This window comes from Oncorhynchus mykiss, chromosome 14, assembly GCF_057628025.1.
Source record: "Oncorhynchus mykiss isolate SJ-2025 chromosome 14, ASM5762802v1, whole genome shotgun sequence".
In the NCBI taxonomy this organism is placed as follows: Eukaryota; Metazoa; Chordata; class Actinopteri; order Salmoniformes; family Salmonidae; genus Oncorhynchus; species Oncorhynchus mykiss.
The window spans coordinates 19,541,917-19,554,392 of NC_143035.1; positions in this window are offsets into that span (position 1 = coordinate 19,541,917).

The window sequence follows — 12,476 nt, forward strand, 5'->3', positions numbered from 1 at the left end:
CCTTTGTGATGAAATGGCTTTATCAATGATTTCCTTATGATGGATGGCCTGTATCAACTTGAAATATAGTTTTGTGGCCTGCCTGGTAGCCTCATCGGGGGGTTGATTGAGGCGTGGCTCTCTGTTGGAAAGGGGTTGTGGGTCTCTATTGGGAGAGGGTTGTGGGACTCTATTGGGAGAGGGTTGTGGGACTCTATTGGGAGAGGGTTGTGGGGCTCTATTGGTAGTGGGTTGTGGGACTTAATTGGTAGGAGGCTGTGGGACTAAGTTGGTGAGGGGTTGTTGGGCTCTATTGCTGTGTTACTATGCTCATAAGGGACTGCATGGCTGCCTATACATCTCCTGGCTTCCACACATAGCCCACAAGCCACTGATGCAGACCTTTGGAACATCTACATTTTCAAAAGTCTAATAAATCCATGTAATATAGCCTACACCTTCACAATAAATCCATTATTTATTTTAGACAGGTCTAAAGAAGCATGATATGGAGAAAATGTAGTCTATTTCAGAAGAACAGAATAGCATACAGAATCCTTATGTTAGGTCCTGATCTGGCTACGGCAAATGGCTGTGGGCTACACTAGTTCATTTAGCAGACAAGATTTGCTTGGAATTCCATGGCATTATTTTGTATTATTTTATAGTATTAAGAATACAATTGAACAAAGCTGAATAAAATTTGAATTTATTTCAGGGAGTGCGCACATGCGGCTATTCTATGTTGAGAGGATAACAAAGAGATTGTAAGGAACTATGCTGGAGAAGAGAAGCAGGTACGGGGAGTTGACATTTAATTTGGAACAGACATGCAACAGGACAGGAACAGCATCAGAACTGGGTAACACAAAGACAGACGACAATCAATGCAGCAGCAGGGAACAGAGCTGGGGAACTGGCAAATATAGGGGAGGTGATAAACAGGTGATTGAGTCCAGATGAGTACAATAATTGCTGATGTGCGTGGCGAGGGAAGGCAGGTGTGCGTAATGATGGTGAATAGGTACTCCTATATGCTTCATTTAGAGTTATTATTGTACCTTTAGTTGTAATACAAATGTTGGGCTATATGTTTAGATTTTTAATAGATTGTAAGGCTGTATGATGCAACTCTAATGATGATTTGAAAAAAGTCGCTTGAAAGGCATGAGCTCTGCTTTATTTTTTGCGCAGGATGTACACACTTCATTAGTATCTCATTCACAATTTGACAAGCACTTGATAATGCCTCAAATTTCATGCCGGCATCCCCTTTGTTGCCGTAATGCCACCTAAAAAAAGCCATGCCTTTTGCTGCCAGTGGCTGTTGTGCCCTTGGCCCGGAGTTCTTTGTTGTGCCCTTGGCCCAGAGTACTGCGTTGTGCCCTTCTCCCTGAGTACTGCGTGCTCCTAAGCACCTCTCACTCACATGGCTCTCCAACATGTGATCGGGTCTTTCTCATAGGCTACAAGTGAAGACCGACACATCGGGGACACAACTACGTGTGATATTGGCAGAACTGTCCACATTTACTTTTCATCATCCAAGAAGATGGGTTGGCCTAAAGAACAGCAAAAGCACTAACCTATGTCAATCTACTATCCCCCATAGTACAAAAGTTGACCTACTCAGTGCGAGAAATAAATATTCCTAATATAGTCTTGGCCAGTTGTAGGATGCAATAGATCCCAAATTAATAAAACCACTAGCACCAAAAAAAAACGCAATGTGGCTGATGCAACAGATCAGAATTTTTAGCTTAAAATGTTGATAAACTATTAGGCTATTTCTTCACATTATAAGCGCAGCAATGTGCACATGGCCGTAGGCAATAAGCCCCAATGTTCCATTAGCAGGAAAACACCATTATCAAAAGTAACTACAAATGCAATTATGCATGTAATGCTTTTATTACAAAGGTGCATTTTTATGGTGAAAATTATCTTCCCCAAACTTGAAAATCACGTGCTGCATAGGTATGCCAGTTATGCTCTAAAACCCCTTGCAAAGCAGATTAATGTGCTTCATTTTAAGTAGTTATTTGGCCACTTTAGTTGCGATACAAACATCAAAACATATAAGCCTATGGGCTAGGCGACATGATGAGTGCAATTATGAATTGAGAAAGTGAAAAAAATGCAGTTTCTTATGCTGGGCATCATTCACAAGTGATGTTATAATTCACAAGTGATAGGCTAATATTGTTACCCATCAGACTGTTCTTGATTTAATATTGTCTTTACATGTACTAAATAATATATGTGTGAAATTTGTGTTGATTTAGAATGGACCATTATCATGCACCTGTCTCGAAACAGGGTCAGGGGAAAAATACATGTCATCTACGCACTTAAATAGAGAACGGAGGACGCTTTTCCTGTGGTTCATTTTCATGCCAGCCAGGTAGACTATATACTCCTGTTGTAAAGATAAACAATGTGCTTAATATTAGGAAAGTTGAGAAATAATTATAGTAGGCCTAGCCTATAGAAAGCTGATGGGTTCCTCCTTTTTTTTAGTAGAGGCCATCACTCTGTTTTCTCTCGCAGTTGCATAGCCTTTAGAAATGTTGCGCAAAATGAACTCATAGGCTCTCATGAAGTGAGAGTTTGATTACATTTTCAAACACATTTCCATTGATGTAAGAGTATTTGGAGGGAAAATAGAGTGCTGAGTACCAGGCAGTTAGCAAGTTTGGTAGGCTACTAATGACCATCAGCAGCATCAGAGCTTGGGGAAGCCTAATTATCGTGACTAAACGGTCACGTGGAATTTGACTGCATTCATGACTGATGACCGTCGGTGTGGTGGTAATATGGTCAACGCAACAGCCCTAGTTGCAGTTGGATTGTAGATTCTCCAGTTGGGGTGTTTTTCTCCCAGTTATTCTAAAACCTTCCACATCTTCAAGTAAAATGTAGCTTTTATTACTCAATAGTTAAAAAACAGATCAAATAATATTATCAAAACCTGTGTCCATTGTCATACCCACTGTGTTATCCCGTTTAAAAATCCCTGACATTTCGTAGTATTCCTGCTTCTTCAGGGGCCATTTTTTCGAGTGGAAAATACCCCAGTGCTTAAAAAGATCCAGTTGGAGAGAGGAAAACCTTCCCATTCTTCTTCTATGATATAACGGCGGTCCACAAACCAACGTTAAAGGTACATGCCACCACCTACTGTGCTTAAGTGTGTTCAATCCCGGTTTACAACATTTCTAAATCCTCCTACCTAACCCAGTACTTCTGAGAAAATAAAAGAGCCCTACTAACTTCCCCATCCCCCAAATCCCTTCCAAACCTGTCCAACCTCAATGACCCTACACTTCAATCTTTCCCTCTCTTCAACATACTTACAGCAATATAACACATGCTCCACAATTTCATCTACCATACACTCCAGACACATTTTACATGCTTGCCAACCAGATGTAATGATGAGTTCAATTGAGTAAACACCACCTCTTCCTTCCTAAACTGACCTCTGAATCGTGGTCATGGAATATTTCTGTTTCAAAGGAGATACTTTTTTATTTATTCAAACAATCCTTCTTTAATATCAATTTATTTCATTTTTGAAATAATGAAGCTGGTCTATCCCACACTCTAAAGTGTGATGCAGAGAGCTCACCAAGCAGATTTGAGCCACAGCATGTTATAGAAAAGTACACCCTCCTGAATGTTCATGACAAACAACAGATGTATGGAATAATACAAAGGTCCATTGTGCTATCAAGCAACAGACATCATGATTTACATTGCGGAAATTCAAATGATCCATAAAGGGACCAACTCTGAATACTTTTTTCAACCTTTACATGCACTACCGTTCAAAAGTTTGTAGTCACTTAGAAATGTCTTTGTTTTTAAAAAAAAAGCACATTTGTTGTCCATTAAAATAACATCAAATTGGTCAGAAATACAGTGTAGACATTGTTAATGTTGTAAATGACTATTGTAGCTGGAAACGGCAGATTTTTTAAAATGGAATATCTATATAGGCGTACAGAGGCCAATTATCAGCAACCATCACTCTTGTGTTCCAATGGCACATTGTGTTAGCTAATCCTAGTTTATCATTTTAAAAGGCTAATTGATCATTAGAAAACACTTTTGCAATTATGTTAGTACAGCTGAAAACTGTTGTTCTGATTTAAAGAAGCTATACAACTGGTACATTGTACTTGGTGTTGGATAACTGCCTGTTTGCCTCATGTGTATTGATGCTTGTCTAGAATCACTGTTTTGGAGCCCTTGTCTGCTGGTTTCAATATTATGTGAGGGTTGTTTATAAGTTATTGTATGGCTTGTCTTTCTATGTGAGTGAGGTTGTCCTGTCTATCTGCCTGGGTGTGGTTCTGATTAGATGGAATGTATGTTTGGGTTGTGGAATGGGGAGATTAAATTGGAGTCTCCCAACACCCGTGTTGGTTGTTTCCTTGGAAATTCCAATCCAGCTCCTTGCATTTTGGTCTGGACTTATAAGAATAAAACGGTTTCTGTTTGGTAGCTGGGGTTGGGACTGGGGAAAGTGTATTGAGATGGCAGTTGTACAGGGGTCCCGGACGGGCAGCGGCATGGTGTCAATTTGGGAGGGCTCAGATGGGGTGATGCCCATTGTTTGGCCTATCAATCGTTATTTTCCCCTGGGGCTGCCCGGTCCCAGTGTTAAGACAGACTATATACAGTAGCGAGGCTATAAAAGTAGCGAGGTTACATACATACCGGTTAGTCAGGCTGATTGAGGTAGTATGTACATGTAGATATGGTTAAAGTGACTATGCACATATGATGAACAGAGAGTGGCAGTAGCGTAAAACAGGGGTTGGCGGGTGGTGGGTGTGACACAATGCAGATAGTTTGGTTAGCCAATGTGCGGGAGGACTGGTTGGTAGGCCCAATTAAGGTAGTATGTACATGAATGTATAGTTAAAGTGACTATGCATATATGATAAACCGAGAGTAGCAGCAGCGTAAAAAGAGGGGTTGGGGGGTCACCCAATGCAAATAGTCCAGGTAGCCATTTGATTACCTGTTCAGGAGTCTTATAGCTTGGGGGTAAAAACTGTTGAGAAGCCTTTTTGTCCTAGACTTGGCACTCTGGTACCGCTTGCCATGCGGTAGTAGAGAGAACAGTCTATGACTGGGGTGGCTGGGGTCTTTGACCATTTTTAGGGCCTTCCTCTGACACCGCCTGGTCTAGAGGTCCTGGATGGCAGGCAGCTTAGCCCCAGTGATGCCGTACGCACTATCCTCTGTAGTGCCTTGCGGTCAGAGGCCAAGCAATTGCCGTACCAGGCAGTGATGCAACCACTGTAGAACCTTTTGAGGATCTGAGGACCCATGCCAAATCTTTTTAGTTTCCTGAGGGGGAATAGGCTTTGTCGTGCCCTCTTCACGATTGTCTTGGTGTGGTTGGACCATTCTCGTTTGTTGTTGATGTGGACAGCAAGGAACTTGAAGCTCTCAACCTGCTCCACTACAGCCCCGTCAATGAGAATGGCGGCGTGCTCGGTCCTCCTTTTCCTGTAGTCCACAATCATCTCCTTAGTCTTGATTACGTTGAGGGATAGGTTGTTATTCTGGCACCACCCGGCCAGGTCTCTGACCTCCTTCCTATAGGCTGTCTCGTCATTGTCGGTGATCAGTCCTACTACTGTTGTGTCGTCTGCAAACTTAATGATGGTGTTGGAGTCGTGCCTGGCCATGCAGTCGTGGGTGAACAGGGAGTACAGGAGGGGACTGAGCACGCACCCCTGGGGAGCTGGCTTATTATTGGAAATGCTTTGGCACTTGCTTTGGCAATGTAAACATATGTTTCCCATGCCATTGAATTTAATTGGCAGAGAGAGACAGAGAGAGAGAGAGGGAAACAGGGAGAGACAGTATTTTATTTACTGATTTTGTCATTTCTACTACATCCCCATCCCCCCACCCTTGATTATTGTTATTACTGATTGTCAACAGAACAATCAGATTTTTTTATGATGTTAATATTTTCCAATTTCAAAGTGCAAGTTGGCAATATGTGCGCCTATATCTTACGTCATACCAATGAAGCAATTTGAAATTGAAATTGAAATATGTAGACAGCTGGGTTGAGCCTATGTGGGAATGGAGGAGTTTGACATCTGTTGTTATAGCAAACAGGAGCTGGAAAGAGATGCATAGTGACTTTACCCTTACCTACATGTACATATTACCTAAATTACCTCGACTAACCTGTACCCCCGTACATTGACTCGGTACCGGAACACTGTATATAGCCTCGTTATTGTTATTTTTTTGTTGCTCTTTTATTTGTTACTTTAGTTAATTTAGTAAATATTTTTCTTAACTGCATTGTTGGTTACGGGCTTGTAAGTGAGCATTTCACATAAGGTCTACTACACCTGTTGTATTCGGCGCGTGTGACAAATAAAATTTGATTAGATTTGAGATTTGTGACATCAAGAGAGAGTAAGCTGGATGAAAAGACAGATATTGAATATGTACTATAAGTGGATATTTGTGATAATGAGAATCTGAATGGGTTTTAGATGCAAGAAGCACTTGGAAAGCTGTGGCCTGGTCAATAGCTGGAGATTGGTTTCAGCACCATGGACAGCACTGCACCCTTTGCTGCATGCTTTTGGATCAGCTTGTTGTACACTCACCGGCCTGTTTACGAAAATGGATTTGCTCCTACAGACAATGAGTCACGTGGCCGTGGCTCGCTATATTTGGGGCGGCAGGGTAGCCTAGTGGTTAGAGCGTTAAACTAGTAACCGGAAGGTTGCAAGTTCAAACCCTCGAGCTGACAAGGTACAAATCTGTCGTTCTGCCCCTGAACAGGCAGTTAACCCACTGTTCCTAGGCCGTCATTGAAAATAAGAATTTGTTCTTAACTGACTTGCCTGGTTAAATAAAGGTCAAATAAAAAAATAAAATAAAAAATATATAAAGCAGACAGGCATCGAGGCATTCAGTTACTGTTCGATTGAACATTAGAATAGGAGAAAAAAAGTGACCTAAGCGACAGAGTGGTGGGATCGTCGGTGCCAAGTACGCCGCATCCAGTATCTCATAAACGGCCGCCCTCCTAGGCTTTTCATGCATGACAGCATCTAGGGGTTTCTCGAGAATGGCGCTTCAAACACAAAACATCAGTCCTGGCAGTCCTGTGGGCGAAAATGGCTCATTGATGAGAGGTCGAAGGAGAATGGCAAGAATCATGGTACAACAGTGGTGTGCAGACAGCATCTCGGAACGCACAACTCTCCTATCCTTGTCATGGATGGGCTATTGCAGCGACCACAGCGGGTTCCACTCCTATCAGCTAAAAACCAGAAGAAGCGTCTCCAGTGGGAATTCAATCACCAGCACTGGACAAATAAGGAGTGAAAAAACATTGCCTGGCCCGACGAATCCCGGTTGCTGTTGCAGAGTCAGGATTTGGCATAAGCAGCAAGAGTTCTTGGACCCATCCTGCCTGGTGGCGGTGGTGCAACTGCGTGATGCCATCTCGTCAGCATGGACCAGCGTTTCCGACTTTTAGAATCCATGTCCCGAATAATTCAGTCTGTTCTGGAGGCAAAGGGGGGTCCGACCTTTGTTACTGGATGAAGCCATGTTAGGCATATATATACAGAAAACGAAATTATAATGGAAATTGTGTTTTATTGTAGTTTCACTAGATGGCGCACTCAGCCCTTCTGTGGCGTCCATTGCCCCTCTACTGTGTGGCGTTGACTTTCACTGTGTGTATGCTAATTAGTTTAGCTATGTATAATGCTGAATTTGATCCCAACATGTTTTAAAATAATCTACTGTACTCTGACACTAAATAAATGTTTGAAGATTATTGACAAGAGGGTTATTTAATGATGAGATTGCCTATATTTTCAAATGATATATAAAACAGTGTAAGCAATGCTGAATCTAATTATTTCTTTGCAAAACCTAATTAGGCATTAAAAAGGTTAACCCCAGCGCCTGAAACCGTTTTTGTTTAATAATCCCATTACTGACGGCTCATCATGTATAAAATGGTGCTGAAAGGACACTAAGTTTCCACTGGTTAAAGTGAATCTCGTAGAAATAGTCGACACAAAACACACCACTTTTGACAAGATCTGAGATGAGAATGCAGGAGGACATCGTCACAGTAAGTTGGCTATAGCGTGTGCATTTTTACCATGTTGTTCCTATAACCCATGTTCGTAGGCTATTTCTGTTATTTAAACTGAATTACACGAGTCATCTTTTTTATTTTATTTTTTTACAGTTGAGCCTAAGAGTGTGTTTTATTGCTCGAATCACGGCATTAACCTACCTATGGGCTACACATAGAACTATGAAATTTATGTAGCCTAATCGTTTTCCTTACAAGACTAGATTTAAAAATATATATTATTCTCGGAGGACTCGCAATATATGGCAACATCAATGTGAGCACTGCTCCTGCGTCAGGTCCTCTAGGACCATTTATCAAACCACTGTCATTATAGGATATAACTTAAGCGTGTTTATGCATTGCAATTTTGGAGTTATGGAGTATTTTGCACCTTAGAAACCGGCCTTGTATTCTGTGAACAAACGCATTATTTCTGCGTTTAATGTGCAGTTTACTGATTATTTAAGCAAGATAGTATATTGTATGTAGCGTTAAATGTGAGATCATAATTTAGATTTTTTTTAAAAAATCGATTCAGTCCAATGCAAATGTGCAGGAGAAGAAATTATACATAATTCCATAAAAGCGCGAGCGTTTTGACACACCTGTCTGCACCAACAAGTTCCAATATTCTAAAATCTGGACGGAGGAAATGTTAGGCTTAATATTTGTGTGGTACTCCTATCCCAATAAAACACATTTTAGGATATTGAACTTTAAAAGTATCTCCTATTTCTATTTTATGTATTTAGACGACAATAGACTATTTTCAATAACAACTATCCTATATGCAACAATTTGTTCAGCAACCCATTTTTTCTGAAGTCGAATCGCTACCATCGATGACCAAAAATAACAGCATTTTCGCAAAAACAAAGCCTTTGCTAGGAAAACCTTTCAACCCGCACTTTCACTTTCCCACCCTTAACCTTTTCCCATTTCAAAACCAATCCATCAATGAGGGACATACGTTTTCTGTTGAAGCTGCATCGAGAAATAGAACAAAACATGCGCGATTGACAGGCTATAGTTAAAAAAATATATATTTAAAGACTGCTAAAGGGGAAGAAAGGTTACCTTCAAAAGGAATGCGGTTGTAATCGGAAAAAGAAGGCTGTATTCTTTCCACAGCTGTATCGGACAAAAACAAACAGGGTGTGGAATGGACTGAAACCAACGAAAATTGGGGCAGACGAAGAAGACGTGTCAAAAGGATTGGTTTGGCGGAAGGAGGAAAAGAGGGACACGGTTGAAACTAGTCCCTTCAGAACTCTCTCACACTAAAACAGTTCAAAGAAACACTGTGTAACCTGGTTATCAACAGTATTTTAAAGATCTTAAATTATGTATGTGTTAATGACGGAACAAACAGTCTATTCAATTCATGTTATTAATTTAGAATATCAGACTTTCAGAATTGCACGATAGGAAAATGACATAACAGATATACAATAATTCAATAAATGCATTATTTTCGGTAGACAATTTCTGATTGCAGCTTTTAAAGAATTGACCGCTCTGGTAACGGCAGCCAATGTGATGTGTTTGCATGGTCAAGCAGACCAAAGGTCAAAAACAAGTAATAATAACATGTAGAAAACATAAGGGTGCAAACCGGCTGAACAGGCTATAAATTATGGGTATTATAATCTCTTGTACTTTACGCATGACTTGATAGCCAAACAATGTCCATTGAATAAATGTCTTATTTATAAAATAAAGCCTTTTTCTTTTGGGGAGGTGTGTTTGTTTCTTAGCTGAGTGGGCATAATGGAATTTATCGGATCAGGACTGTCACCACAAATTGTCTTGGCGTATTGCACAGGGTTGCTTGACATAGCCTATTATGTCGGTAGTCACGTCCCCCTATTTTATAGGCTTTCTTATAGTTTAATACGATAGTATAAATTAAATGGTTGGAGGCAGATTATCCAACTTAATGCTTGTTTGATTTATTCGCTTTACAGTGGCCAAGGCCTGCTGCTGGGCCACTTGTGTTTGTGATGGTAGCCGGTACCGTAATCCCCATAGTTCACGAAAATACGTTTTGATGGTTTTCACTGAAATTTAACAGTAGAGTGTCTTAGAGTGTGACGTTCTTTAAAAACGCTCATCCTTCATTTGGATCAGATCACCCGCCAATCAATTGGTAAGGCCTAGAAAAGGGGGCCCTATCGGTAAACCTATTTTGGTGGTGACATTTGAGGCTACCAGAAATGGCGTAATAACATCGAATTAATACATTAATAATTTATCATATTTAAACAACTGCCTAGGCCTGCATAGTATTTTCTCCCTAAAATGGAATCGGTCTAACTACCCAGCGGAGAGCACAATGTCAAGATCAAAGCGCTATCGTTATTGCTTTATCAAACACAATCAGAAAATGAATTAATCAAGCGCAACGCGATAGAGCAAGCACATCGTTGGTGTATAATGGATGACTTTAAAATTTGACGTTATTATTTCCCGTCATTTCAGGGGAAAAAAATCGAACATTTATTGCATATATATTAAAAATTATATAGTCGTCGCTCGAGACTGATATATATTTTATTGAGGCACACTAAAAGGTGAGGTCTCAGCGGATCAATTTCTCTGTCTTGTTACTACTCCCGCAAGAGAATGTTTGGAAAATGATTTGGAACCGCAAAATTGATTCAGAAAATAATTCATAACTTGTGGCTAGGCTATAAGGATAGTCATTTTTTGGCACCCTCCCTCCATATCCCCCCCTGCTTTCTCCATCATGTTTTCTTTGCTTTTACGCACTTCAATTATAGCTATGTTTGTGAATTGGAAAATGAAGTTGTGAAGTTAGAAGTTGTGAATTCTGTGGGTTAGGCAACATTTCTAATTCGTAGCAAAGATCTACTTAATACACTGGGTTTGGTTTCACAAACATAACCATTAAGCAGTGACAATGCTTTTATTGTGCACTTGATTCCAAAATAGAGCCATGTCTTAGCTGCAGGATCCAGACTCAACATGCAAAGAGGCCTCCGTCTTTGTCTCTCTTTGACGAGATGAATGGCCCGTGTCACGCAGATGATTAGTTTGCACTATTAAATTGTCAAAAAAGGAAGGATTTCTCTAATAATGTCTTTTCGTTTAAGAATTATGGAATTCGGGGCTGTTGGCGACTGCATGGGTTAGGAAGGTTGAGAGTGGCCAACCACTGAGAAACGCGCAAGGTCAGACGAAGTTCTCAGCAGTAACCGTCACTGTGTTAAGTGTGTGGCATCGTGGCTGGAGAGCGGAGGCAGAAATGGCGCCACTTGTTATAGCCTGCGACTCGATTGGGACATTGTTTTGTCTGCAACATGTAAACGTAATCAGATTTTTATCATTCACCCCATCATGTTTACAGTTGTTATGGACCGTTTTTCCCAAATATGCTCCTTGGGAGGCATAGTTTAATAGATTACTTACTCTCTAGTCAGAAAAAAAGTATATCTCTGCCTAAATAAATGAAGAGTGACCACTGTATTTCTCAATGTATTGACTAGGTTGATTATGCATTTCAGTGCACCACACTATTCTTCATAAAGGCCTGACAAATCATTGGTCATTAACTCAAACAGACGAAACAATTGAATTGTGTGAGTAAGTTTTGCTTTCTCTTTGCATCTTATTGAATTGCATACCATTTTGTAAATCAGCCAGTGCACTTTTGGGCATGCCCAACTTTTATGCGCTTCAAAAATGGCCACCCTCAGATCAGTTGGTTGTCTCCAATTGGCCTCGAGGTAAAAATGTAAAGCTGTCTTTCTCGACAACACAACCGCCATGGCCACTATATATTTCACCCAAATTCTATTTTAGTGCCAACTTTTTGTGTTAAATGTTAACAACGTGGCCTAATCCATTTTTATCGCCAACAACATCTATGTTGACTCAAACACTCGCCCCCTTTGTGCCCATTGTGCGCCTGCCCTCATTTGAAGATTTATGTATTTTTTTATATTAAATTCCTATTGTCATCAAGACGGCTCTTTTGTTGACTTTTCTTGACCCGCCGACCCGTTCCCTAAACTTTCCCATATTCAACATGGGATATTTCCTCCCTCGCTCTCTATTTTGGCGTCCTTGGAACTTATTTGTCTCAACAGTTAAATGCTGTGTGTACCCCCATTTTTGGAATGTGCTGTTTGCACTGTTCATGAACTTCAATGTGCCACACCAGGCGACGCTGCCCTGTCCCCATCCTGTACTTTGAACTCTGTATCTTCCTCAAAATTAATGCCCTGTCGGCTACAAGCCTCCCTCTGACTGCCCAGCTTGCTAATTAGTTAAACAAACGCTCGTACTAATGATTCTCCAGGCCTGGCGAGCTTTTGCG